The following is a 23,558-nucleotide window of genomic DNA, read 5'->3' as shown; positions in this document are numbered from 1 at the left end:
CTTAAGACTCCACCTCGGCATCGGGATCATTCTGCGCTCGCCGTTCTGGCAGAAATGTGACGAGATCTGACTCAAAGGTGCGAAAAGGGCGGCTCTTACAATTGGCCCGTAGGCAGATTTCACTCGCACGTCCCAATTTAAACAAGGGACGGGACGAAACGAGTCGAGGTTCCGCCGAGATTCGAACTCGGATCGCTGGATTCAAAGTCCAGAGTGCTAACCGTTACACCACGGAACCAGCAGGGCGGCCTGCTTTAGGCCAGGCCTGAGCTGTCCTGCATTCACACTTGCAGCAACGCTCTCAGAATCTGGTCTCTTGCTGCTGCGCCCGTGGCAGGGAATACTTGGGTGGTACAGGGTAGAGCAAAAGTAGCTCGCGCGCTTGACGCCGGGGAGTGTCGCAAACCAGCCCACATCCATCATGGGTGCAAGAATTTGCGAAACCGGCAGTTTTGTCAAAGACGATCGCTCACGCTGCCAGCGAAAAGGCTCCACCGAGATTTGAACTCGGATCGCTGGATTCAGAGTCCAGAGTGCTCACCATTACACCATGGAACCCCTAGATGGCAGCGCCGCCGAATCACTGCTCAAGGATGTTTGCCTCCTTCGTCAAGCGTGGAAACAGCAACGACAAGGATCACGACGGCAACTGTGGATCTGCTGATCCAGCAGCTCGTGCACTCGGTCTTGCTCAAGTGCAACCACGCTGTCACGGCCTGCTGCCCTGTAAGGCCGGTGGCCCGCGCCTCCGAAATCCACTTTGCCGAAGTTTTCGGAAGCAGCTCGGGCCGTGCCAGATCTGCCAACCTGTCCACGAAACCTAGTTTCTCAGCGGGAGCGGGGCTGCTGTTGGCCATGAGCAACTCTGAGCCGGGCTACTGCTCGCTAATCTCTCTCACTGGCAAACTTTCAAGCTGCTGGACAATCGCCTTTCCGGCATTTCACTTTGGCTTCCGCTTTCGCACCTCACAGTTTACCTTCCTGCTCAGTACAGCTGTCGGACAAGTCGCGCATCTGCACTACAGCTGCCTATTCGAACAGCGCCGCTGCTGTTTGTCTCCCTGATCGGCGGCCATGGCTGTGACGGCGCTGCGCTGAGCAATGCTTTTAAGCAAAGTGAGATCTCAGACGGATCGTGTTCAAGAGCACGTGTCCCTGGCTCTCCGGGAGTCTGTATTGTATGCACTGTTTTTTATGTCGCTGGACTGTCTTGTGTGTGCAAATGTCGTTGTTACCGTTTTGTAGTGATTGAAACTGGGATTTGAGGTTCCTGATTTCCCTGAAAACTGGTTGAATGGTAAGGCTTGGGGCCTGGCTTTGCTGCTCCTCTCCCTCGTAAAATTGCTGTTTCTCTATGTCCAGCTGTTACTGTGAATTGTTTGGGAAAGTGTGAATCGTTGAATCAAATTCAAGAAAAGAGCACCTCTCCAGCATGCGCCTCGTTCCAATTGCTGTCACCTTTTCACCAGCTGTCTGGGGAACGCAGAGAGGAGCTCCAAAAACAACACCGCTTGACGGCAGCTTGTCTCTCAATGCTGTGTCCTTCGAAGAAAACACATCCGTGGTTCAGGAGAGAGCAAAAGCAGGCACCAGTGACGAGCTTAAGACTCCACCTCGGCATCGGGATCATTCTGCGCTCGCCGTTCTGGCAGAAATGTGACGAGATCTGACTCAAAGGTGCGAAAAGGGCGGCTCTTACAATTGGCCCGTAGGCAGATTTCACTCGCACGTCCCAATTTAAACAAGGGACGGGACGAAACGAGTCGAGGTTCCGCCGAGATTCGAACTCGGATCGCTGGATTCAAAGTCCAGAGTGCTAACCGTTACACCACGGAACCAGCAGGGCGGCCTGCTTTAGGCCAGGCCTGAGCTGTCCTGCATTCACACTTGCAGCAACGCTCTCAGAATCTGGTCTCTTGCTGCTGCGCCCGTGGCAGGGAATACTTGGGTGGTACAGGGTAGAGCAAAAGTAGCTCGCGCGCTTGACGCCGGGGAGTGTCGCAAACCAGCCCACATCCATCATGGGTGCAAGAATTTGCGAAACCGGCAGTTTTGTCAAAGACGATCGCTCACGCTGCCAGCGAAAAGGCTCCACCGAGATTTGAACTCGGATCGCTGGATTCAGAGTCCAGAGTGCTCACCATTACACCATGGAACCCCTAGATGGCAGCGCCGCCGAATCACTGCTCAAGGATGTTTGCCTCCTTCGTCAAGCGTGGAAACAGCAACGACAAGGATCACGACGGCAACTGTGGATCTGCTGATCCAGCAGCTCGTGCACTCGGTCTTGCTCAAGTGCAACCACGCTGTCACGGCCTGCTGCCCTGTAAGGCCGGTGGCCCGCGCCTCCGAAATCCACTTTGCCGAAGTTTTCGGAAGCAGCTCGGGCCGTGCCAGATCTGCCAACCTGTCCACGAAACCTAGTTTCTCAGCGGGAGCGGGGCTGCTGTTGGCCATGAGCAACTCTGAGCCGGGCTACTGCTCGCTAATCTCTCTCACTGGCAAACTTTCAAGCTGCTGGACAATCGCCTTTCCGGCATTTCACTTTGGCTTCCGCTTTCGCACCTCACAGTTTACCTTCCTGCTCAGTACAGCTGTCGGACAAGTCGCGCATCTGCACTACAGCTGCCTATTCGAACAGCGCCGCTGCTGTTTGTCTCCCTGATCGGCGGCCATGGCTGTGACGGCGCTGCGCTGAGCAATGCTTTTAAGCAAAGTGAGATCTCAGACGGATCGTGTTCAAGAGCACGTGTCCCTGGCTCTCCGGGAGTCTGTATTGTATGCACTGTTTTTTATGTCGCTGGACTGTCTTGTGTGTGCAAATGTCGTTGTTACCGTTTTGTAGTGATTGAAACTGGGATTTGAGGTTCCTGATTTCCCTGAAAACTGGTTGAATGGTAAGGCTTGGGGCCTGGCTTTGCTGCTCCTCTCCCTCGTAAAATTGCTGTTTCTCTATGTCCAGCTGTTACTGTGAATTGTTTGGGAAAGTGTGAATCGTTGAATCAAATTCAAGAAAAGAGCACCTCTCCAGCATGCGCCTCGTTCCAATTGCTGTCACCTTTTCACCAGCTGTCTGGGGAACGCAGAGAGGAGCTCCAAAAACAACACCGCTTGACGGCAGCTTGTCTCTCAATGCTGTGTCCTTCGAAGAAAACACATCCGTGGTTCAGGAGAGAGCAAAAGCAGGCACCAGTGACGAGCTTAAGACTCCACCTCGGCATCGGGATCATTCTGCGCTCGCCGTTCTGGCAGAAATGTGACGAGATCTGACTCAAAGGTGCGAAAAGGGCGGCTCTTACAATTGGCCCGTAGGCAGATTTCACTCGCACGTCCCAATTTAAACAAGGGACGGGACGAAACGAGTCGAGGTTCCGCCGAGATTCGAACTCGGATCGCTGGATTCAAAGTCCAGAGTGCTAACCGTTACACCACGGAACCAGCAGGGCGGCCTGCTTTAGGCCAGGCCTGAGCTGTCCTGCATTCACACTTGCAGCAACGCTCTCAGAATCTGGTCTCTTGCTGCTGCGCCCGTGGCAGGGAATACTTGGGTGGTACAGGGTAGAGCAAAAGTAGCTCGCGCGCTTGACGCCGGGGAGTGTCGCAAACCAGCCCACATCCATCATGGGTGCAAGAATTTGCGAAACCGGCAGTTTTGTCAAAGACGATCGCTCACGCTGCCAGCGAAAAGGCTCCACCGAGATTTGAACTCGGATCGCTGGATTCAGAGTCCAGAGTGCTCACCATTACACCATGGAACCCCTAGATGGCAGCGCCGCCGAATCACTGCTCAAGGATGTTTGCCTCCTTCGTCAAGCGTGGAAACAGCAACGACAAGGATCACGACGGCAACTGTGGATCTGCTGATCCAGCAGCTCGTGCACTCGGTCTTGCTCAAGTGCAACCACGCTGTCACGGCCTGCTGCCCTGTAAGGCCGGTGGCCCGCGCCTCCGAAATCCACTTTGCCGAAGTTTTCGGAAGCAGCTCGGGCCGTGCCAGATCTGCCAACCTGTCCACGAAACCTAGTTTCTCAGCGGGAGCGGGGCTGCTGTTGGCCATGAGCAACTCTGAGCCGGGCTACTGCTCGCTAATCTCTCTCACTGGCAAACTTTCAAGCTGCTGGACAATCGCCTTTCCGGCATTTCACTTTGGCTTCCGCTTTCGCACCTCACAGTTTACCTTCCTGCTCAGTACAGCTGTCGGACAAGTCGCGCATCTGCACTACAGCTGCCTATTCGAACAGCGCCGCTGCTGTTTGTCTCCCTGATCGGCGGCCATGGCTGTGACGGCGCTGCGCTGAGCAATGCTTTTAAGCAAAGTGAGATCTCAGACGGATCGTGTTCAAGAGCACGTGTCCCTGGCTCTCCGGGAGTCTGTATTGTATGCACTGTTTTTTATGTCGCTGGACTGTCTTGTGTGTGCAAATGTCGTTGTTACCGTTTTGTAGTGATTGAAACTGGGATTTGAGGTTCCTGATTTCCCTGAAAACTGGTTGAATGGTAAGGCTTGGGGCCTGGCTTTGCTGCTCCTCTCCCTCGTAAAATTGCTGTTTCTCTATGTCCAGCTGTTACTGTGAATTGTTTGGGAAAGTGTGAATCGTTGAATCAAATTCAAGAAAAGAGCACCTCTCCAGCATGCGCCTCGTTCCAATTGCTGTCACCTTTTCACCAGCTGTCTGGGGAACGCAGAGAGGAGCTCCAAAAACAACACCGCTTGACGGCAGCTTGTCTCTCAATGCTGTGTCCTTCGAAGAAAACACATCCGTGGTTCAGGAGAGAGCAAAAGCAGGCACCAGTGACGAGCTTAAGACTCCACCTCGGCATCGGGATCATTCTGCGCTCGCCGTTCTGGCAGAAATGTGACGAGATCTGACTCAAAGGTGCGAAAAGGGCGGCTCTTACAATTGGCCCGTAGGCAGATTTCACTCGCACGTCCCAATTTAAACAAGGGACGGGACGAAACGAGTCGAGGTTCCGCCGAGATTCGAACTCGGATCGCTGGATTCAAAGTCCAGAGTGCTAACCGTTACACCACGGAACCAGCAGGGCGGCCTGCTTTAGGCCAGGCCTGAGCTGTCCTGCATTCACACTTGCAGCAACGCTCTCAGAATCTGGTCTCTTGCTGCTGCGCCCGTGGCAGGGAATACTTGGGTGGTACAGGGTAGAGCAAAAGTAGCTCGCGCGCTTGACGCCGGGGAGTGTCGCAAACCAGCCCACATCCATCATGGGTGCAAGAATTTGCGAAACCGGCAGTTTTGTCAAAGACGATCGCTCACGCTGCCAGCGAAAAGGCTCCACCGAGATTTGAACTCGGATCGCTGGATTCAGAGTCCAGAGTGCTCACCATTACACCATGGAACCCCTAGATGGCAGCGCCGCCGAATCACTGCTCAAGGATGTTTGCCTCCTTCGTCAAGCGTGGAAACAGCAACGACAAGGATCACGACGGCAACTGTGGATCTGCTGATCCAGCAGCTCGTGCACTCGGTCTTGCTCAAGTGCAACCACGCTGTCACGGCCTGCTGCCCTGTAAGGCCGGTGGCCCGCGCCTCCGAAATCCACTTTGCCGAAGTTTTCGGAAGCAGCTCGGGCCGTGCCAGATCTGCCAACCTGTCCACGAAACCTAGTTTCTCAGCGGGAGCGGGGCTGCTGTTGGCCATGAGCAACTCTGAGCCGGGCTACTGCTCGCTAATCTCTCTCACTGGCAAACTTTCAAGCTGCTGGACAATCGCCTTTCCGGCATTTCACTTTGGCTTCCGCTTTCGCACCTCACAGTTTACCTTCCTGCTCAGTACAGCTGTCGGACAAGTCGCGCATCTGCACTACAGCTGCCTATTCGAACAGCGCCGCTGCTGTTTGTCTCCCTGATCGGCGGCCATGGCTGTGACGGCGCTGCGCTGAGCAATGCTTTTAAGCAAAGTGAGATCTCAGACGGATCGTGTTCAAGAGCACGTGTCCCTGGCTCTCCGGGAGTCTGTATTGTATGCACTGTTTTTTATGTCGCTGGACTGTCTTGTGTGTGCAAATGTCGTTGTTACCGTTTTGTAGTGATTGAAACTGGGATTTGAGGTTCCTGATTTCCCTGAAAACTGGTTGAATGGTAAGGCTTGGGGCCTGGCTTTGCTGCTCCTCTCCCTCGTAAAATTGCTGTTTCTCTATGTCCAGCTGTTACTGTGAATTGTTTGGGAAAGTGTGAATCGTTGAATCAAATTCAAGAAAAGAGCACCTCTCCAGCATGCGCCTCGTTCCAATTGCTGTCACCTTTTCACCAGCTGTCTGGGGAACGCAGAGAGGAGCTCCAAAAACAACACCGCTTGACGGCAGCTTGTCTCTCAATGCTGTGTCCTTCGAAGAAAACACATCCGTGGTTCAGGAGAGAGCAAAAGCAGGCACCAGTGACGAGCTTAAGACTCCACCTCGGCATCGGGATCATTCTGCGCTCGCCGTTCTGGCAGAAATGTGACGAGATCTGACTCAAAGGTGCGAAAAGGGCGGCTCTTACAATTGGCCCGTAGGCAGATTTCACTCGCACGTCCCAATTTAAACAAGGGACGGGACGAAACGAGTCGAGGTTCCGCCGAGATTCGAACTCGGATCGCTGGATTCAAAGTCCAGAGTGCTAACCGTTACACCACGGAACCAGCAGGGCGGCCTGCTTTAGGCCAGGCCTGAGCTGTCCTGCATTCACACTTGCAGCAACGCTCTCAGAATCTGGTCTCTTGCTGCTGCGCCCGTGGCAGGGAATACTTGGGTGGTACAGGGTAGAGCAAAAGTAGCTCGCGCGCTTGACGCCGGGGAGTGTCGCAAACCAGCCCACATCCATCATGGGTGCAAGAATTTGCGAAACCGGCAGTTTTGTCAAAGACGATCGCTCACGCTGCCAGCGAAAAGGCTCCACCGAGATTTGAACTCGGATCGCTGGATTCAGAGTCCAGAGTGCTCACCATTACACCATGGAACCCCTAGATGGCAGCGCCGCCGAATCACTGCTCAAGGATGTTTGCCTCCTTCGTCAAGCGTGGAAACAGCAACGACAAGGATCACGACGGCAACTGTGGATCTGCTGATCCAGCAGCTCGTGCACTCGGTCTTGCTCAAGTGCAACCACGCTGTCACGGCCTGCTGCCCTGTAAGGCCGGTGGCCCGCGCCTCCGAAATCCACTTTGCCGAAGTTTTCGGAAGCAGCTCGGGCCGTGCCAGATCTGCCAACCTGTCCACGAAACCTAGTTTCTCAGCGGGAGCGGGGCTGCTGTTGGCCATGAGCAACTCTGAGCCGGGCTACTGCTCGCTAATCTCTCTCACTGGCAAACTTTCAAGCTGCTGGACAATCGCCTTTCCGGCATTTCACTTTGGCTTCCGCTTTCGCACCTCACAGTTTACCTTCCTGCTCAGTACAGCTGTCGGACAAGTCGCGCATCTGCACTACAGCTGCCTATTCGAACAGCGCCGCTGCTGTTTGTCTCCCTGATCGGCGGCCATGGCTGTGACGGCGCTGCGCTGAGCAATGCTTTTAAGCAAAGTGAGATCTCAGACGGATCGTGTTCAAGAGCACGTGTCCCTGGCTCTCCGGGAGTCTGTATTGTATGCACTGTTTTTTATGTCGCTGGACTGTCTTGTGTGTGCAAATGTCGTTGTTACCGTTTTGTAGTGATTGAAACTGGGATTTGAGGTTCCTGATTTCCCTGAAAACTGGTTGAATGGTAAGGCTTGGGGCCTGGCTTTGCTGCTCCTCTCCCTCGTAAAATTGCTGTTTCTCTATGTCCAGCTGTTACTGTGAATTGTTTGGGAAAGTGTGAATCGTTGAATCAAATTCAAGAAAAGAGCACCTCTCCAGCATGCGCCTCGTTCCAATTGCTGTCACCTTTTCACCAGCTGTCTGGGGAACGCAGAGAGGAGCTCCAAAAACAACACCGCTTGACGGCAGCTTGTCTCTCAATGCTGTGTCCTTCGAAGAAAACACATCCGTGGTTCAGGAGAGAGCAAAAGCAGGCACCAGTGACGAGCTTAAGACTCCACCTCGGCATCGGGATCATTCTGCGCTCGCCGTTCTGGCAGAAATGTGACGAGATCTGACTCAAAGGTGCGAAAAGGGCGGCTCTTACAATTGGCCCGTAGGCAGATTTCACTCGCACGTCCCAATTTAAACAAGGGACGGGACGAAACGAGTCGAGGTTCCGCCGAGATTCGAACTCGGATCGCTGGATTCAAAGTCCAGAGTGCTAACCGTTACACCACGGAACCAGCAGGGCGGCCTGCTTTAGGCCAGGCCTGAGCTGTCCTGCATTCACACTTGCAGCAACGCTCTCAGAATCTGGTCTCTTGCTGCTGCGCCCGTGGCAGGGAATACTTGGGTGGTACAGGGTAGAGCAAAAGTAGCTCGCGCGCTTGACGCCGGGGAGTGTCGCAAACCAGCCCACATCCATCATGGGTGCAAGAATTTGCGAAACCGGCAGTTTTGTCAAAGACGATCGCTCACGCTGCCAGCGAAAAGGCTCCACCGAGATTTGAACTCGGATCGCTGGATTCAGAGTCCAGAGTGCTCACCATTACACCATGGAACCCCTAGATGGCAGCGCCGCCGAATCACTGCTCAAGGATGTTTGCCTCCTTCGTCAAGCGTGGAAACAGCAACGACAAGGATCACGACGGCAACTGTGGATCTGCTGATCCAGCAGCTCGTGCACTCGGTCTTGCTCAAGTGCAACCACGCTGTCACGGCCTGCTGCCCTGTAAGGCCGGTGGCCCGCGCCTCCGAAATCCACTTTGCCGAAGTTTTCGGAAGCAGCTCGGGCCGTGCCAGATCTGCCAACCTGTCCACGAAACCTAGTTTCTCAGCGGGAGCGGGGCTGCTGTTGGCCATGAGCAACTCTGAGCCGGGCTACTGCTCGCTAATCTCTCTCACTGGCAAACTTTCAAGCTGCTGGACAATCGCCTTTCCGGCATTTCACTTTGGCTTCCGCTTTCGCACCTCACAGTTTACCTTCCTGCTCAGTACAGCTGTCGGACAAGTCGCGCATCTGCACTACAGCTGCCTATTCGAACAGCGCCGCTGCTGTTTGTCTCCCTGATCGGCGGCCATGGCTGTGACGGCGCTGCGCTGAGCAATGCTTTTAAGCAAAGTGAGATCTCAGACGGATCGTGTTCAAGAGCACGTGTCCCTGGCTCTCCGGGAGTCTGTATTGTATGCACTGTTTTTTATGTCGCTGGACTGTCTTGTGTGTGCAAATGTCGTTGTTACCGTTTTGTAGTGATTGAAACTGGGATTTGAGGTTCCTGATTTCCCTGAAAACTGGTTGAATGGTAAGGCTTGGGGCCTGGCTTTGCTGCTCCTCTCCCTCGTAAAATTGCTGTTTCTCTATGTCCAGCTGTTACTGTGAATTGTTTGGGAAAGTGTGAATCGTTGAATCAAATTCAAGAAAAGAGCACCTCTCCAGCATGCGCCTCGTTCCAATTGCTGTCACCTTTTCACCAGCTGTCTGGGGAACGCAGAGAGGAGCTCCAAAAACAACACCGCTTGACGGCAGCTTGTCTCTCAATGCTGTGTCCTTCGAAGAAAACACATCCGTGGTTCAGGAGAGAGCAAAAGCAGGCACCAGTGACGAGCTTAAGACTCCACCTCGGCATCGGGATCATTCTGCGCTCGCCGTTCTGGCAGAAATGTGACGAGATCTGACTCAAAGGTGCGAAAAGGGCGGCTCTTACAATTGGCCCGTAGGCAGATTTCACTCGCACGTCCCAATTTAAACAAGGGACGGGACGAAACGAGTCGAGGTTCCGCCGAGATTCGAACTCGGATCGCTGGATTCAAAGTCCAGAGTGCTAACCGTTACACCACGGAACCAGCAGGGCGGCCTGCTTTAGGCCAGGCCTGAGCTGTCCTGCATTCACACTTGCAGCAACGCTCTCAGAATCTGGTCTCTTGCTGCTGCGCCCGTGGCAGGGAATACTTGGGTGGTACAGGGTAGAGCAAAAGTAGCTCGCGCGCTTGACGCCGGGGAGTGTCGCAAACCAGCCCACATCCATCATGGGTGCAAGAATTTGCGAAACCGGCAGTTTTGTCAAAGACGATCGCTCACGCTGCCAGCGAAAAGGCTCCACCGAGATTTGAACTCGGATCGCTGGATTCAGAGTCCAGAGTGCTCACCATTACACCATGGAACCCCTAGATGGCAGCGCCGCCGAATCACTGCTCAAGGATGTTTGCCTCCTTCGTCAAGCGTGGAAACAGCAACGACAAGGATCACGACGGCAACTGTGGATCTGCTGATCCAGCAGCTCGTGCACTCGGTCTTGCTCAAGTGCAACCACGCTGTCACGGCCTGCTGCCCTGTAAGGCCGGTGGCCCGCGCCTCCGAAATCCACTTTGCCGAAGTTTTCGGAAGCAGCTCGGGCCGTGCCAGATCTGCCAACCTGTCCACGAAACCTAGTTTCTCAGCGGGAGCGGGGCTGCTGTTGGCCATGAGCAACTCTGAGCCGGGCTACTGCTCGCTAATCTCTCTCACTGGCAAACTTTCAAGCTGCTGGACAATCGCCTTTCCGGCATTTCACTTTGGCTTCCGCTTTCGCACCTCACAGTTTACCTTCCTGCTCAGTACAGCTGTCGGACAAGTCGCGCATCTGCACTACAGCTGCCTATTCGAACAGCGCCGCTGCTGTTTGTCTCCCTGATCGGCGGCCATGGCTGTGACGGCGCTGCGCTGAGCAATGCTTTTAAGCAAAGTGAGATCTCAGACGGATCGTGTTCAAGAGCACGTGTCCCTGGCTCTCCGGGAGTCTGTATTGTATGCACTGTTTTTTATGTCGCTGGACTGTCTTGTGTGTGCAAATGTCGTTGTTACCGTTTTGTAGTGATTGAAACTGGGATTTGAGGTTCCTGATTTCCCTGAAAACTGGTTGAATGGTAAGGCTTGGGGCCTGGCTTTGCTGCTCCTCTCCCTCGTAAAATTGCTGTTTCTCTATGTCCAGCTGTTACTGTGAATTGTTTGGGAAAGTGTGAATCGTTGAATCAAATTCAAGAAAAGAGCACCTCTCCAGCATGCGCCTCGTTCCAATTGCTGTCACCTTTTCACCAGCTGTCTGGGGAACGCAGAGAGGAGCTCCAAAAACAACACCGCTTGACGGCAGCTTGTCTCTCAATGCTGTGTCCTTCGAAGAAAACACATCCGTGGTTCAGGAGAGAGCAAAAGCAGGCACCAGTGACGAGCTTAAGACTCCACCTCGGCATCGGGATCATTCTGCGCTCGCCGTTCTGGCAGAAATGTGACGAGATCTGACTCAAAGGTGCGAAAAGGGCGGCTCTTACAATTGGCCCGTAGGCAGATTTCACTCGCACGTCCCAATTTAAACAAGGGACGGGACGAAACGAGTCGAGGTTCCGCCGAGATTCGAACTCGGATCGCTGGATTCAAAGTCCAGAGTGCTAACCGTTACACCACGGAACCAGCAGGGCGGCCTGCTTTAGGCCAGGCCTGAGCTGTCCTGCATTCACACTTGCAGCAACGCTCTCAGAATCTGGTCTCTTGCTGCTGCGCCCGTGGCAGGGAATACTTGGGTGGTACAGGGTAGAGCAAAAGTAGCTCGCGCGCTTGACGCCGGGGAGTGTCGCAAACCAGCCCACATCCATCATGGGTGCAAGAATTTGCGAAACCGGCAGTTTTGTCAAAGACGATCGCTCACGCTGCCAGCGAAAAGGCTCCACCGAGATTTGAACTCGGATCGCTGGATTCAGAGTCCAGAGTGCTCACCATTACACCATGGAACCCCTAGATGGCAGCGCCGCCGAATCACTGCTCAAGGATGTTTGCCTCCTTCGTCAAGCGTGGAAACAGCAACGACAAGGATCACGACGGCAACTGTGGATCTGCTGATCCAGCAGCTCGTGCACTCGGTCTTGCTCAAGTGCAACCACGCTGTCACGGCCTGCTGCCCTGTAAGGCCGGTGGCCCGCGCCTCCGAAATCCACTTTGCCGAAGTTTTCGGAAGCAGCTCGGGCCGTGCCAGATCTGCCAACCTGTCCACGAAACCTAGTTTCTCAGCGGGAGCGGGGCTGCTGTTGGCCATGAGCAACTCTGAGCCGGGCTACTGCTCGCTAATCTCTCTCACTGGCAAACTTTCAAGCTGCTGGACAATCGCCTTTCCGGCATTTCACTTTGGCTTCCGCTTTCGCACCTCACAGTTTACCTTCCTGCTCAGTACAGCTGTCGGACAAGTCGCGCATCTGCACTACAGCTGCCTATTCGAACAGCGCCGCTGCTGTTTGTCTCCCTGATCGGCGGCCATGGCTGTGACGGCGCTGCGCTGAGCAATGCTTTTAAGCAAAGTGAGATCTCAGACGGATCGTGTTCAAGAGCACGTGTCCCTGGCTCTCCGGGAGTCTGTATTGTATGCACTGTTTTTTATGTCGCTGGACTGTCTTGTGTGTGCAAATGTCGTTGTTACCGTTTTGTAGTGATTGAAACTGGGATTTGAGGTTCCTGATTTCCCTGAAAACTGGTTGAATGGTAAGGCTTGGGGCCTGGCTTTGCTGCTCCTCTCCCTCGTAAAATTGCTGTTTCTCTATGTCCAGCTGTTACTGTGAATTGTTTGGGAAAGTGTGAATCGTTGAATCAAATTCAAGAAAAGAGCACCTCTCCAGCATGCGCCTCGTTCCAATTGCTGTCACCTTTTCACCAGCTGTCTGGGGAACGCAGAGAGGAGCTCCAAAAACAACACCGCTTGACGGCAGCTTGTCTCTCAATGCTGTGTCCTTCGAAGAAAACACATCCGTGGTTCAGGAGAGAGCAAAAGCAGGCACCAGTGACGAGCTTAAGACTCCACCTCGGCATCGGGATCATTCTGCGCTCGCCGTTCTGGCAGAAATGTGACGAGATCTGACTCAAAGGTGCGAAAAGGGCGGCTCTTACAATTGGCCCGTAGGCAGATTTCACTCGCACGTCCCAATTTAAACAAGGGACGGGACGAAACGAGTCGAGGTTCCGCCGAGATTCGAACTCGGATCGCTGGATTCAAAGTCCAGAGTGCTAACCGTTACACCACGGAACCAGCAGGGCGGCCTGCTTTAGGCCAGGCCTGAGCTGTCCTGCATTCACACTTGCAGCAACGCTCTCAGAATCTGGTCTCTTGCTGCTGCGCCCGTGGCAGGGAATACTTGGGTGGTACAGGGTAGAGCAAAAGTAGCTCGCGCGCTTGACGCCGGGGAGTGTCGCAAACCAGCCCACATCCATCATGGGTGCAAGAATTTGCGAAACCGGCAGTTTTGTCAAAGACGATCGCTCACGCTGCCAGCGAAAAGGCTCCACCGAGATTTGAACTCGGATCGCTGGATTCAGAGTCCAGAGTGCTCACCATTACACCATGGAACCCCTAGATGGCAGCGCCGCCGAATCACTGCTCAAGGATGTTTGCCTCCTTCGTCAAGCGTGGAAACAGCAACGACAAGGATCACGACGGCAACTGTGGATCTGCTGATCCAGCAGCTCGTGCACTCGGTCTTGCTCAAGTGCAACCACGCTGTCACGGCCTGCTGCCCTGTAAGGCCGGTGGCCCGCGCCTCCGAAATCCACTTTGCCGAAGTTTTCGGAAGCAGCTCGGGCCGTGCCAGATCTGCCAACCTGTCCACGAAACCTAGTTTCTCAGCGGGAGCGGGGCTGCTGTTGGCCATGAGCAACTCTGAGCCGGGCTACTGCTCGCTAATCTCTCTCACTGGCAAACTTTCAAGCTGCTGGACAATCGCCTTTCCGGCATTTCACTTTGGCTTCCGCTTTCGCACCTCACAGTTTACCTTCCTGCTCAGTACAGCTGTCGGACAAGTCGCGCATCTGCACTACAGCTGCCTATTCGAACAGCGCCGCTGCTGTTTGTCTCCCTGATCGGCGGCCATGGCTGTGACGGCGCTGCGCTGAGCAATGCTTTTAAGCAAAGTGAGATCTCAGACGGATCGTGTTCAAGAGCACGTGTCCCTGGCTCTCCGGGAGTCTGTATTGTATGCACTGTTTTTTATGTCGCTGGACTGTCTTGTGTGTGCAAATGTCGTTGTTACCGTTTTGTAGTGATTGAAACTGGGATTTGAGGTTCCTGATTTCCCTGAAAACTGGTTGAATGGTAAGGCTTGGGGCCTGGCTTTGCTGCTCCTCTCCCTCGTAAAATTGCTGTTTCTCTATGTCCAGCTGTTACTGTGAATTGTTTGGGAAAGTGTGAATCGTTGAATCAAATTCAAGAAAAGAGCACCTCTCCAGCATGCGCCTCGTTCCAATTGCTGTCACCTTTTCACCAGCTGTCTGGGGAACGCAGAGAGGAGCTCCAAAAACAACACCGCTTGACGGCAGCTTGTCTCTCAATGCTGTGTCCTTCGAAGAAAACACATCCGTGGTTCAGGAGAGAGCAAAAGCAGGCACCAGTGACGAGCTTAAGACTCCACCTCGGCATCGGGATCATTCTGCGCTCGCCGTTCTGGCAGAAATGTGACGAGATCTGACTCAAAGGTGCGAAAAGGGCGGCTCTTACAATTGGCCCGTAGGCAGATTTCACTCGCACGTCCCAATTTAAACAAGGGACGGGACGAAACGAGTCGAGGTTCCGCCGAGATTCGAACTCGGATCGCTGGATTCAAAGTCCAGAGTGCTAACCGTTACACCACGGAACCAGCAGGGCGGCCTGCTTTAGGCCAGGCCTGAGCTGTCCTGCATTCACACTTGCAGCAACGCTCTCAGAATCTGGTCTCTTGCTGCTGCGCCCGTGGCAGGGAATACTTGGGTGGTACAGGGTAGAGCAAAAGTAGCTCGCGCGCTTGACGCCGGGGAGTGTCGCAAACCAGCCCACATCCATCATGGGTGCAAGAATTTGCGAAACCGGCAGTTTTGTCAAAGACGATCGCTCACGCTGCCAGCGAAAAGGCTCCACCGAGATTTGAACTCGGATCGCTGGATTCAGAGTCCAGAGTGCTCACCATTACACCATGGAACCCCTAGATGGCAGCGCCGCCGAATCACTGCTCAAGGATGTTTGCCTCCTTCGTCAAGCGTGGAAACAGCAACGACAAGGATCACGACGGCAACTGTGGATCTGCTGATCCAGCAGCTCGTGCACTCGGTCTTGCTCAAGTGCAACCACGCTGTCACGGCCTGCTGCCCTGTAAGGCCGGTGGCCCGCGCCTCCGAAATCCACTTTGCCGAAGTTTTCGGAAGCAGCTCGGGCCGTGCCAGATCTGCCAACCTGTCCACGAAACCTAGTTTCTCAGCGGGAGCGGGGCTGCTGTTGGCCATGAGCAACTCTGAGCCGGGCTACTGCTCGCTAATCTCTCTCACTGGCAAACTTTCAAGCTGCTGGACAATCGCCTTTCCGGCATTTCACTTTGGCTTCCGCTTTCGCACCTCACAGTTTACCTTCCTGCTCAGTACAGCTGTCGGACAAGTCGCGCATCTGCACTACAGCTGCCTATTCGAACAGCGCCGCTGCTGTTTGTCTCCCTGATCGGCGGCCATGGCTGTGACGGCGCTGCGCTGAGCAATGCTTTTAAGCAAAGTGAGATCTCAGACGGATCGTGTTCAAGAGCACGTGTCCCTGGCTCTCCGGGAGTCTGTATTGTATGCACTGTTTTTTATGTCGCTGGACTGTCTTGTGTGTGCAAATGTCGTTGTTACCGTTTTGTAGTGATTGAAACTGGGATTTGAGGTTCCTGATTTCCCTGAAAACTGGTTGAATGGTAAGGCTTGGGGCCTGGCTTTGCTGCTCCTCTCCCTCGTAAAATTGCTGTTTCTCTATGTCCAGCTGTTACTGTGAATTGTTTGGGAAAGTGTGAATCGTTGAATCAAATTCAAGAAAAGAGCACCTCTCCAGCATGCGCCTCGTTCCAATTGCTGTCACCTTTTCACCAGCTGTCTGGGGAACGCAGAGAGGAGCTCCAAAAACAACACCGCTTGACGGCAGCTTGTCTCTCAATGCTGTGTCCTTCGAAGAAAACACATCCGTGGTTCAGGAGAGAGCAAAAGCAGGCACCAGTGACGAGCTTAAGACTCCACCTCGGCATCGGGATCATTCTGCGCTCGCCGTTCTGGCAGAAATGTGACGAGATCTGACTCAAAGGTGCGAAAAGGGCGGCTCTTACAATTGGCCCGTAGGCAGATTTCACTCGCACGTCCCAATTTAAACAAGGGACGGGACGAAACGAGTCGAGGTTCCGCCGAGATTCGAACTCGGATCGCTGGATTCAAAGTCCAGAGTGCTAACCGTTACACCACGGAACCAGCAGGGCGGCCTGCTTTAGGCCAGGCCTGAGCTGTCCTGCATTCACACTTGCAGCAACGCTCTCAGAATCTGGTCTCTTGCTGCTGCGCCCGTGGCAGGGAATACTTGGGTGGTACAGGGTAGAGCAAAAGTAGCTCGCGCGCTTGACGCCGGGGAGTGTCGCAAACCAGCCCACATCCATCATGGGTGCAAGAATTTGCGAAACCGGCAGTTTTGTCAAAGACGATCGCTCACGCTGCCAGCGAAAAGGCTCCACCGAGATTTGAACTCGGATCGCTGGATTCAGAGTCCAGAGTGCTCACCATTACACCATGGAACCCCTAGATGGCAGCGCCGCCGAATCACTGCTCAAGGATGTTTGCCTCCTTCGTCAAGCGTGGAAACAGCAACGACAAGGATCACGACGGCAACTGTGGATCTGCTGATCCAGCAGCTCGTGCACTCGGTCTTGCTCAAGTGCAACCACGCTGTCACGGCCTGCTGCCCTGTAAGGCCGGTGGCCCGCGCCTCCGAAATCCACTTTGCCGAAGTTTTCGGAAGCAGCTCGGGCCGTGCCAGATCTGCCAACCTGTCCACGAAACCTAGTTTCTCAGCGGGAGCGGGGCTGCTGTTGGCCATGAGCAACTCTGAGCCGGGCTACTGCTCGCTAATCTCTCTCACTGGCAAACTTTCAAGCTGCTGGACAATCGCCTTTCCGGCATTTCACTTTGGCTTCCGCTTTCGCACCTCACAGTTTACCTTCCTGCTCAGTACAGCTGTCGGACAAGTCGCGCATCTGCACTACAGCTGCCTATTCGAACAGCGCCGCTGCTGTTTGTCTCCCTGATCGGCGGCCATGGCTGTGACGGCGCTGCGCTGAGCAATGCTTTTAAGCAAAGTGAGATCTCAGACGGATCGTGTTCAAGAGCACGTGTCCCTGGCTCTCCGGGAGTCTGTATTGTATGCACTGTTTTTTATGTCGCTGGACTGTCTTGTGTGTGCAAATGTCGTTGTTACCGTTTTGTAGTGATTGAAACTGGGATTTGAGGTTCCTGATTTCCCTGAAAACTGGTTGAATGGTAAGGCTTGGGGCCTGGCTTTGCTGCTCCTCTCCCTCGTAAAATTGCTGTTTCTCTATGTCCAGCTGTTACTGTGAATTGTTTGGGAAAGTGTGAATCGTTGAATCAAATTCAAGAAAAGAGCACCTCTCCAGCATGCGCCTCGTTCCAATTGCTGTCACCTTTTCACCAGCTGTCTGGGGAACGCAGAGAGGAGCTCCAAAAACAACACCGCTTGACGGCAGCTTGTCTCTCAATGCTGTGTCCTTCGAAGAAAACACATCCGTGGTTCAGGAGAGAGCAAAAGCAGGCACCAGTGACGAGCTTAAGACTCCACCTCGGCATCGGGATCATTCTGCGCTCGCCGTTCTGGCAGAAATGTGACGAGATCTGACTCAAAGGTGCGAAAAGGGCGGCTCTTACAATTGGCCCGTAGGCAGATTTCACTCGCACGTCCCAATTTAAACAAGGGACGGGACGAAACGAGTCGAGGTTCCGCCGAGATTCGAACTCGGATCGCTGGATTCAAAGTCCAGAGTGCTAACCGTTACACCACGGAACCAGCAGGGCGGCCTGCTTTAGGCCAGGCCTGAGCTGTCCTGCATTCACACTTGCAGCAACGCTCTCAGAATCTGGTCTCTTGCTGCTGCGCCCGTGGCAGGGAATACTTGGGTGGTACAGGGTAGAGCAAAAGTAGCTCGCGCGCTTGACGCCGGGGAGTGTCGCAAACCAGCCCACATCCATCATGGGTGCAAGAATTTGCGAAACCGGCAGTTTTGTCAAAGACGATCGCTCACGCTGCCAGCGAAAAGGCTCCACCGAGATTTGAACTCGGATCGCTGGATTCAGAGTCCAGAGTGCTCACCATTACACCATGGAACCCCTAGATGGCAGCGCCGCCGAATCACTGCTCAAGGATGTTTGCCTCCTTCGTCAAGCGTGGAAACAGCAACGACAAGGATCACGACGGCAACTGTGGATCTGCTGATCCAGCAGCTCGTGCACTCGGTCTTGCTCAAGTGCAACCACGCTGTCACGGCCTGCTGCCCTGTAAGGCCGGTGGCCCGCGCCTCCGAAATCCACTTTGCCGAAGTTTTCGGAAGCAGCTCGGGCCGTGCCAGATCTGCCAACCTGTCCACGAAACCTAGTTTCTCAGCGGGAGCGGGGCTGCTGTTGGCCATGAGCAACTCTGAGCCGGGCTACTGCTCGCTAATCTCTCTCACTGGCAAACTTTCAAGCTGCTGGACAATCGCCTTTCCGGCATTTCACTTTGGCTTCCGCTTTCGCACCTCACAGTTTACCTTCCTGCTCAGTACAGCTGTCGGACAAGTCGCGCATCTGCACTACAGCTGCCTATTCGAACAGCGCCGCTGCTGTTTGTCTCCCTGATCGGCGGCCATGGCTGTGACGGCGCTGCGCTGAGCAATGCTTTTAAGCAAAGTGAGATCTCAGACGGATCGTGTTCAAGAGCACGTGTCCCTGGCTCTCCGGGAGTCTGTATTGTATGCACTGTTTTTTATGTCGCTGGACTGTCTTGTGTGTGCAAATGTCGTTGTTACCGTTTTGTAGTGATTGAAACTGGGATTTGAGGTTCCTGATTTCCCTGAAAACTGGTTGAATGGTAAGGCTTGGGGCCTGGCTTTGCTGCTCCTCTCCCTCGTAAAATTGCTGTTTCTCTATGTCCAGCTGTTACTGTGAATTGTTTGGGAAAGTGTGAATCGTTGAATCAAATTCAAGAAAAGAGCACCTCTCCAGCATGCGCCTCGTTCCAATTGCTGTCACCTTTTCACCAGCTGTCTGGGGAACGCAGAGAGGAGCTCCAAAAACAACACCGCTTGACGGCAGCTTGTCTCTCAATGCTGTGTCCTTCGAAGAAAACACATCCGTGGTTCAGGAGAGAGCAAAAGCAGGCACCAGTGACGAGCTTAAGACTCCACCTCGGCATCGGGATCATTCTGCGCTCGCCGTTCTGGCAGAAATGTGACGAGATCTGACTCAAAGGTGCGAAAAGGGCGGCTCTTACAATTGGCCCGTAGGCAGATTTCACTCGCACGTCCCAATTTAAACAAGGGACGGGACGAAACGAGTCGAGGTTCCGCCGAGATTCGAACTCGGATCGCTGGATTCAAAGTCCAGAGTGCTAACCGTTACACCACGGAACCAGCAGGGCGGCCTGCTTTAGGCCAGGCCTGAGCTGTCCTGCATTCACACTTGCAGCAACGCTCTCAGAATCTGGTCTCTTGCTGCTGCGCCCGTGGCAGGGAATACTTGGGTGGTACAGGGTAGAGCAAAAGTAGCTCGCGCGCTTGACGCCGGGGAGTGTCGCAAACCAGCCCACATCCATCATGGGTGCAAGAATTTGCGAAACCGGCAGTTTTGTCAAAGACGATCGCTCACGCTGCCAGCGAAAAGGCTCCACCGAGATTTGAACTCGGATCGCTGGATTCAGAGTCCAGAGTGCTCACCATTACACCATGGAACCCCTAGATGGCAGCGCCGCCGAATCACTGCTCAAGGATGTTTGCCTCCTTCGTCAAGCGTGGAAACAGCAACGACAAGGATCACGACGGCAACTGTGGATCTGCTGATCCAGCAGCTCGTGCACTCGGTCTTGCTCAAGTGCAACCACGCTGTCACGGCCTGCTGCCCTGTAAGGCCGGTGGCCCGCGCCTCCGAAATCCACTTTGCCGAAGTTTTCGGAAGCAGCTCGGGCCGTGCCAGATCTGCCAACCTGTCCACGAAACCTAGTTTCTCAGCGGGAGCGGGGCTGCTGTTGGCCATGAGCAACTCTGAGCCGGGCTACTGCTCGCTAATCTCTCTCACTGGCAAACTTTCAAGCTGCTGGACAATCGCCTTTCCGGCATTTCACTTTGGCTTCCGCTTTCGCACCTCACAGTTTACCTTCCTGCTCAGTACAGCTGTCGGACAAGTCGCGCATCTGCACTACAGCTGCCTATTCGAACAGCGCCGCTGCTGTTTGTCTCCCTGATCGGCGGCCATGGCTGTGACGGCGCTGCGCTGAGCAATGCTTTTAAGCAAAGTGAGATCTCAGACGGATCGTGTTCAAGAGCACGTGTCCCTGGCTCTCGGGAGTCTGTATTGTATGCACTGTTTTTTATGTCGCTGGACTGTCTTGTGTGTGCAAATGTCGTTGTTACCGTTTTGTAGTGATTGAAACTGGGATTTGAGGTTCCTGATTTCCCTGAAAACTGGTTGAATGGTAAGGCTTGGGGCCTGGCTTTGCTGCTCCTCTCCCTCGTAAAATTGCTGTTTCTCTATGTCCAGCTGTTACTGTGAATTGTTTGGGAAAGTGTGAATCGTTGAATCAAATTCAAGAAAGAGCACCTCTCCAGCATGCGCCTCGTTCCAATTGCTGTCACCTTTTCACCAGCTGTCTGGGGAACGCAGAGAGGAGCTCCAAAAACAACACCGCTTGACGGCAGCTTGTCTCTCAATGCTGTGTCCTTCGAAGAAAACACATCCGTGGTTCAGGAGAGAGCAAAAGCAGGCACCAGTGACGAGCTTAAGACTCCACCTCGGCATCGGGATCATTCTGCGCTCGCCGTTCTGGCAGAAATGTGACGAGATCTGACTCAAAGGTGCGAAAAGGGCGGCTCTTACAATTGGCCCGTAGGCAGATTTCACTCGCACGTCCCAATTTAAACAAGGGACGGACGAAACGAGTCGAGGTTCCGCCGAGATTCGAACTCGGATCGCTGGATTCAAAGTCCAGAGTGCTAACCGTTACACCACGGAACCAGCAGGGCGGCCTGCTTTAGGCCAGGCCTGAGCTGTCCTGCATTCACACTTGCAGCAACGCTCTCAGAATCTGGTCTCTTGCTGCTGCGCCCGTGGCAGGGAATACTTGGGTGGTACAGGGTAGAGCAAAAGTAGCTCGCGCGCTTGACGCCGGGGAGTGTCGCAAACCAGCCCACATCCATCATGGGTGCAAGAATTTGCGAACCGGCAGTTTTGTCAAAGACGATCGCTCACGCTGCCAGCGAAAAGGCTCCACCGAGATTTGAACTCGGATCGCTGGATTCAGAGTCCAGAGTGCTCACCATTACACCATGGAACCCCTAGATGGCAGCGCCGCCGAATCACTGCTCAAGGATGTTTGCCTCCTTCGTCAAGCGTGGAAACAGCAACGACAAGGATCACGACGGCAACTGTGGATCTGCTGATCCAGCAGCTCGTGCACTCGGTCTTGCTCAAGTGCAACCACGCTGTCACGGCCTGCTGCCCTGTAAGGCCGGTGGCCCGCGCCTCCGAAATCCACTTTGCCGAAGTTTTCGGAAGCAGCTCGGGCCGTGCCAGATCTGCCAACCTGTCCACGAAACCTAGTTTCTCAGCGGGAGCGGGGCTGCTGTTGGCCATGAGCAACTCTGAGCGGGCTACTGCTCGCTAATCTCTCTCACTGGCAAACTTTCAAGCTGCTGGACAATCGCCTTTCCGGCATTTCACTTTGGCTTCCGCTTTCGCACCTCACAGTTTACCTTCCTGCTCAGTACAGCTGTCGGACAAGTCGCGCATCTGCACTACAGCTGCCTATTCGAACAGCGCCGCTGCTGTTTGTCTCCCTGATCGGCGGCCATGGCTGTGACGGCGCTGCGCTGAGCAATGCTTTTAAGCAAAGTGAGATCTCAGACGGATCGTGTTCAAGAGCACGTGTCCCTGGCCTTCCGGGAGTCTGTATTGTATGCACTGTTTTTTATGTCGCTGGACTGTCTTGTGTGTGCAAATGTCGTTGTTACCGTTTTGTAGTGATTGAAACTGGGATTTGAGGTTCCTGATTTCCCTGAAAACTGGTTGAATGGTAAGGCTTGGGGCCTGCTTTGCTGCTCCTCTCCCTCGTAAAATTGCTGTTTCTCTATGTCCAGCTGTTACTGTGAATTGTTTGGGAAAGTGTGAATCGTTGAATCAAATTCAAGAAAAGAGCACCTCTCCAGCATGCGCCTCGTTCCAATTGCTGTCACCTTTTCACCAGCTGTCTGGGGAACGCAGAGAGGAGCTCCAAAAACAACACCGCTTGACGGCAGCTTGTCTCTCAATGCTGTGTCCTTCGAAGAAAAACACATCCGTGGTTCAGGAGAGAGCAAAAAGCAGGCACCAGTGACGAGCTTAAGACTCCACCTCGGCATCGGGATCATTCTGCGCTCGCCGTTCTGGCAGAAAATGTGACGAGATCTGACTCAAAGGTGCGAAAAGGGCGGCTCTTACAATTGGCCCGTAGGCAGATTTTCACTCGCACGTCCCAATTTAAACAAGGGACGGGACGAAACGAGTCGAGGTTCCGCCGAGATTCGAACTCGGATCGCTGGATTCAAAGTCCAGAGTGCTAACCGTTACACCACGGAACCAGCAGGGCGGCCTGCTTTAGGCCAGGCCTGAGCTGTCCTGCATTCACACTTGCAGCAACGCTCTCAGAATCTGGTCTCTTGCTGCTGCGCCCGTGGCAGGGAATACTTGGGGTGGTACAGGGTTAGAGCAAAAGTAGCTCGCGCGCTTGACGCCGGGGAGTGTCGCAAACCAGCCCACATCCATCATGGGTGCAAGAATTTGCGAAACCGGCAGTTTTGTCAAAGACGATCGCTCACGCTGCCAGCGAAAGGCTCCACCGAGATTTGAACTCGGATCGCTGGATTCAGAGTCCAGAGTGCTCACCATTACACCATGGAACCCCTAGATGGCAGCGCCGCCGAATCACTGCTCAAGGATGTTTGCCTCCTTCGTCAAGCGTGGAAACAGCAAACGACAAGGATCACGACGGCAACTGTGGATCTGCTGATCCAGCAGCTCGTGCACTCGGTCTGCTCAAGTGCAACCACGCTGTCACGGCCTGCTGCCCTGTAAGGCGGTGGCCCGCGCCTCCGAAATCCACTTTGCCGAAGTTTTCGGAAGCAGCTCGGGCCGTGCCAGATCTGCCAACCTGTCCACGAAACCTAGTTTCTCAGCGGGAGCGGGGGCTGCTGTTGGCCATGAGCAACTCTGAGCCGGGCTACTGCTCGCTAATCTCTCTCACTGGCAAACTTTCAAGCTGCTGGGAAATCGCCTTTCCGGCATTTCACTTTGGCTTCCGCTTTCGCACTCACAGTTTACCTTCCTGCTCAGTACAGCTGTCGGACAAGTCGCGCATCTGCACTACAGCTGCTATCGAACAGCGCCGCTGCTGTTTGTCTCCCTGATCGGCGGCAATGGCTGTGACGGCGCTGCGCTGAGCAATGCTTTTAAGCAAAGTGAGATCTCAGACGGATCGTGTTCAAGAGCACGTGTCCCTGGCTC

General features: G+C 54.2%; 30 non-coding genes across 30 annotated transcripts; all 30 read right to left on the bottom strand.

The window, feature by feature from the left end:
• Positions 1-166: 166 nt before the first annotated feature.
• trnaq-uug (transfer RNA glutamine (anticodon UUG)) lies at positions 167-238 on the bottom strand. Its single transcript has one exon. It is a non-coding gene; the product is annotated as a tRNA-Gln (tRNA).
• A 248-nt stretch (positions 239-486) lies between these two features.
• On the bottom strand, positions 487-558 carry trnaq-cug (transfer RNA glutamine (anticodon CUG)). The gene has a single exon. It is a non-coding gene; the product is annotated as a tRNA-Gln (tRNA).
• Positions 559-1,766: 1,208 nt separating this feature from the next.
• Positions 1,767-1,838, bottom strand: trnaq-uug (transfer RNA glutamine (anticodon UUG)). The gene has a single exon. It is a non-coding gene; the product is annotated as a tRNA-Gln (tRNA).
• Positions 1,839-2,086: 248 nt separating this feature from the next.
• trnaq-cug (transfer RNA glutamine (anticodon CUG)) lies at positions 2,087-2,158 on the bottom strand. Its single transcript has one exon. It is a non-coding gene; the product is annotated as a tRNA-Gln (tRNA).
• Positions 2,159-3,366: 1,208 nt separating this feature from the next.
• Positions 3,367-3,438, bottom strand: trnaq-uug (transfer RNA glutamine (anticodon UUG)). Its single transcript has one exon. It is a non-coding gene; the product is annotated as a tRNA-Gln (tRNA).
• Positions 3,439-3,686: 248 nt separating this feature from the next.
• Positions 3,687-3,758, bottom strand: trnaq-cug (transfer RNA glutamine (anticodon CUG)). The gene has a single exon. It is a non-coding gene; the product is annotated as a tRNA-Gln (tRNA).
• A 1,208-nt stretch (positions 3,759-4,966) lies between these two features.
• Positions 4,967-5,038, bottom strand: trnaq-uug (transfer RNA glutamine (anticodon UUG)). The gene has a single exon. It is a non-coding gene; the product is annotated as a tRNA-Gln (tRNA).
• Positions 5,039-5,286: 248 nt separating this feature from the next.
• On the bottom strand, positions 5,287-5,358 carry trnaq-cug (transfer RNA glutamine (anticodon CUG)). Its single transcript has one exon. It is a non-coding gene; the product is annotated as a tRNA-Gln (tRNA).
• Positions 5,359-6,566: 1,208 nt separating this feature from the next.
• trnaq-uug (transfer RNA glutamine (anticodon UUG)) lies at positions 6,567-6,638 on the bottom strand. The gene has a single exon. It is a non-coding gene; the product is annotated as a tRNA-Gln (tRNA).
• Positions 6,639-6,886: 248 nt separating this feature from the next.
• On the bottom strand, positions 6,887-6,958 carry trnaq-cug (transfer RNA glutamine (anticodon CUG)). The gene has a single exon. It is a non-coding gene; the product is annotated as a tRNA-Gln (tRNA).
• A 1,208-nt stretch (positions 6,959-8,166) lies between these two features.
• Positions 8,167-8,238, bottom strand: trnaq-uug (transfer RNA glutamine (anticodon UUG)). The gene has a single exon. It is a non-coding gene; the product is annotated as a tRNA-Gln (tRNA).
• Positions 8,239-8,486: 248 nt separating this feature from the next.
• Positions 8,487-8,558, bottom strand: trnaq-cug (transfer RNA glutamine (anticodon CUG)). The gene has a single exon. It is a non-coding gene; the product is annotated as a tRNA-Gln (tRNA).
• A 1,208-nt stretch (positions 8,559-9,766) lies between these two features.
• On the bottom strand, positions 9,767-9,838 carry trnaq-uug (transfer RNA glutamine (anticodon UUG)). The gene has a single exon. It is a non-coding gene; the product is annotated as a tRNA-Gln (tRNA).
• A 248-nt stretch (positions 9,839-10,086) lies between these two features.
• On the bottom strand, positions 10,087-10,158 carry trnaq-cug (transfer RNA glutamine (anticodon CUG)). Its single transcript has one exon. It is a non-coding gene; the product is annotated as a tRNA-Gln (tRNA).
• A 1,208-nt stretch (positions 10,159-11,366) lies between these two features.
• On the bottom strand, positions 11,367-11,438 carry trnaq-uug (transfer RNA glutamine (anticodon UUG)). The gene has a single exon. It is a non-coding gene; the product is annotated as a tRNA-Gln (tRNA).
• Positions 11,439-11,686: 248 nt separating this feature from the next.
• trnaq-cug (transfer RNA glutamine (anticodon CUG)) lies at positions 11,687-11,758 on the bottom strand. The gene has a single exon. It is a non-coding gene; the product is annotated as a tRNA-Gln (tRNA).
• Positions 11,759-12,966: 1,208 nt separating this feature from the next.
• On the bottom strand, positions 12,967-13,038 carry trnaq-uug (transfer RNA glutamine (anticodon UUG)). The gene has a single exon. It is a non-coding gene; the product is annotated as a tRNA-Gln (tRNA).
• Positions 13,039-13,286: 248 nt separating this feature from the next.
• trnaq-cug (transfer RNA glutamine (anticodon CUG)) lies at positions 13,287-13,358 on the bottom strand. The gene has a single exon. It is a non-coding gene; the product is annotated as a tRNA-Gln (tRNA).
• A 1,208-nt stretch (positions 13,359-14,566) lies between these two features.
• trnaq-uug (transfer RNA glutamine (anticodon UUG)) lies at positions 14,567-14,638 on the bottom strand. The gene has a single exon. It is a non-coding gene; the product is annotated as a tRNA-Gln (tRNA).
• A 248-nt stretch (positions 14,639-14,886) lies between these two features.
• trnaq-cug (transfer RNA glutamine (anticodon CUG)) lies at positions 14,887-14,958 on the bottom strand. The gene has a single exon. It is a non-coding gene; the product is annotated as a tRNA-Gln (tRNA).
• Positions 14,959-16,166: 1,208 nt separating this feature from the next.
• Positions 16,167-16,238, bottom strand: trnaq-uug (transfer RNA glutamine (anticodon UUG)). The gene has a single exon. It is a non-coding gene; the product is annotated as a tRNA-Gln (tRNA).
• Positions 16,239-16,486: 248 nt separating this feature from the next.
• Positions 16,487-16,558, bottom strand: trnaq-cug (transfer RNA glutamine (anticodon CUG)). Its single transcript has one exon. It is a non-coding gene; the product is annotated as a tRNA-Gln (tRNA).
• A 1,208-nt stretch (positions 16,559-17,766) lies between these two features.
• trnaq-uug (transfer RNA glutamine (anticodon UUG)) lies at positions 17,767-17,838 on the bottom strand. The gene has a single exon. It is a non-coding gene; the product is annotated as a tRNA-Gln (tRNA).
• A 248-nt stretch (positions 17,839-18,086) lies between these two features.
• Positions 18,087-18,158, bottom strand: trnaq-cug (transfer RNA glutamine (anticodon CUG)). Its single transcript has one exon. It is a non-coding gene; the product is annotated as a tRNA-Gln (tRNA).
• A 1,208-nt stretch (positions 18,159-19,366) lies between these two features.
• trnaq-uug (transfer RNA glutamine (anticodon UUG)) lies at positions 19,367-19,438 on the bottom strand. Its single transcript has one exon. It is a non-coding gene; the product is annotated as a tRNA-Gln (tRNA).
• A 248-nt stretch (positions 19,439-19,686) lies between these two features.
• Positions 19,687-19,758, bottom strand: trnaq-cug (transfer RNA glutamine (anticodon CUG)). The gene has a single exon. It is a non-coding gene; the product is annotated as a tRNA-Gln (tRNA).
• Positions 19,759-20,963: 1,205 nt separating this feature from the next.
• On the bottom strand, positions 20,964-21,035 carry trnaq-uug (transfer RNA glutamine (anticodon UUG)). The gene has a single exon. It is a non-coding gene; the product is annotated as a tRNA-Gln (tRNA).
• Positions 21,036-21,282: 247 nt separating this feature from the next.
• On the bottom strand, positions 21,283-21,354 carry trnaq-cug (transfer RNA glutamine (anticodon CUG)). The gene has a single exon. It is a non-coding gene; the product is annotated as a tRNA-Gln (tRNA).
• Positions 21,355-22,564: 1,210 nt separating this feature from the next.
• On the bottom strand, positions 22,565-22,636 carry trnaq-uug (transfer RNA glutamine (anticodon UUG)). The gene has a single exon. It is a non-coding gene; the product is annotated as a tRNA-Gln (tRNA).
• A 249-nt stretch (positions 22,637-22,885) lies between these two features.
• Positions 22,886-22,957, bottom strand: trnaq-cug (transfer RNA glutamine (anticodon CUG)). Its single transcript has one exon. It is a non-coding gene; the product is annotated as a tRNA-Gln (tRNA).
• Positions 22,958-23,558: the final 601 nt, after the last annotated feature.

Source organism: Hemiscyllium ocellatum, unplaced genomic scaffold, assembly GCF_020745735.1.
Source record: "Hemiscyllium ocellatum isolate sHemOce1 unplaced genomic scaffold, sHemOce1.pat.X.cur. scaffold_2238_pat_ctg1, whole genome shotgun sequence".
NCBI lineage: Eukaryota > Metazoa > Chordata > Chondrichthyes > Orectolobiformes > Hemiscylliidae > Hemiscyllium > Hemiscyllium ocellatum.
The sequence above is the reverse complement of the archived record's forward strand: the minus strand, read 5'-3'. Positions and strand labels throughout refer to the sequence as shown.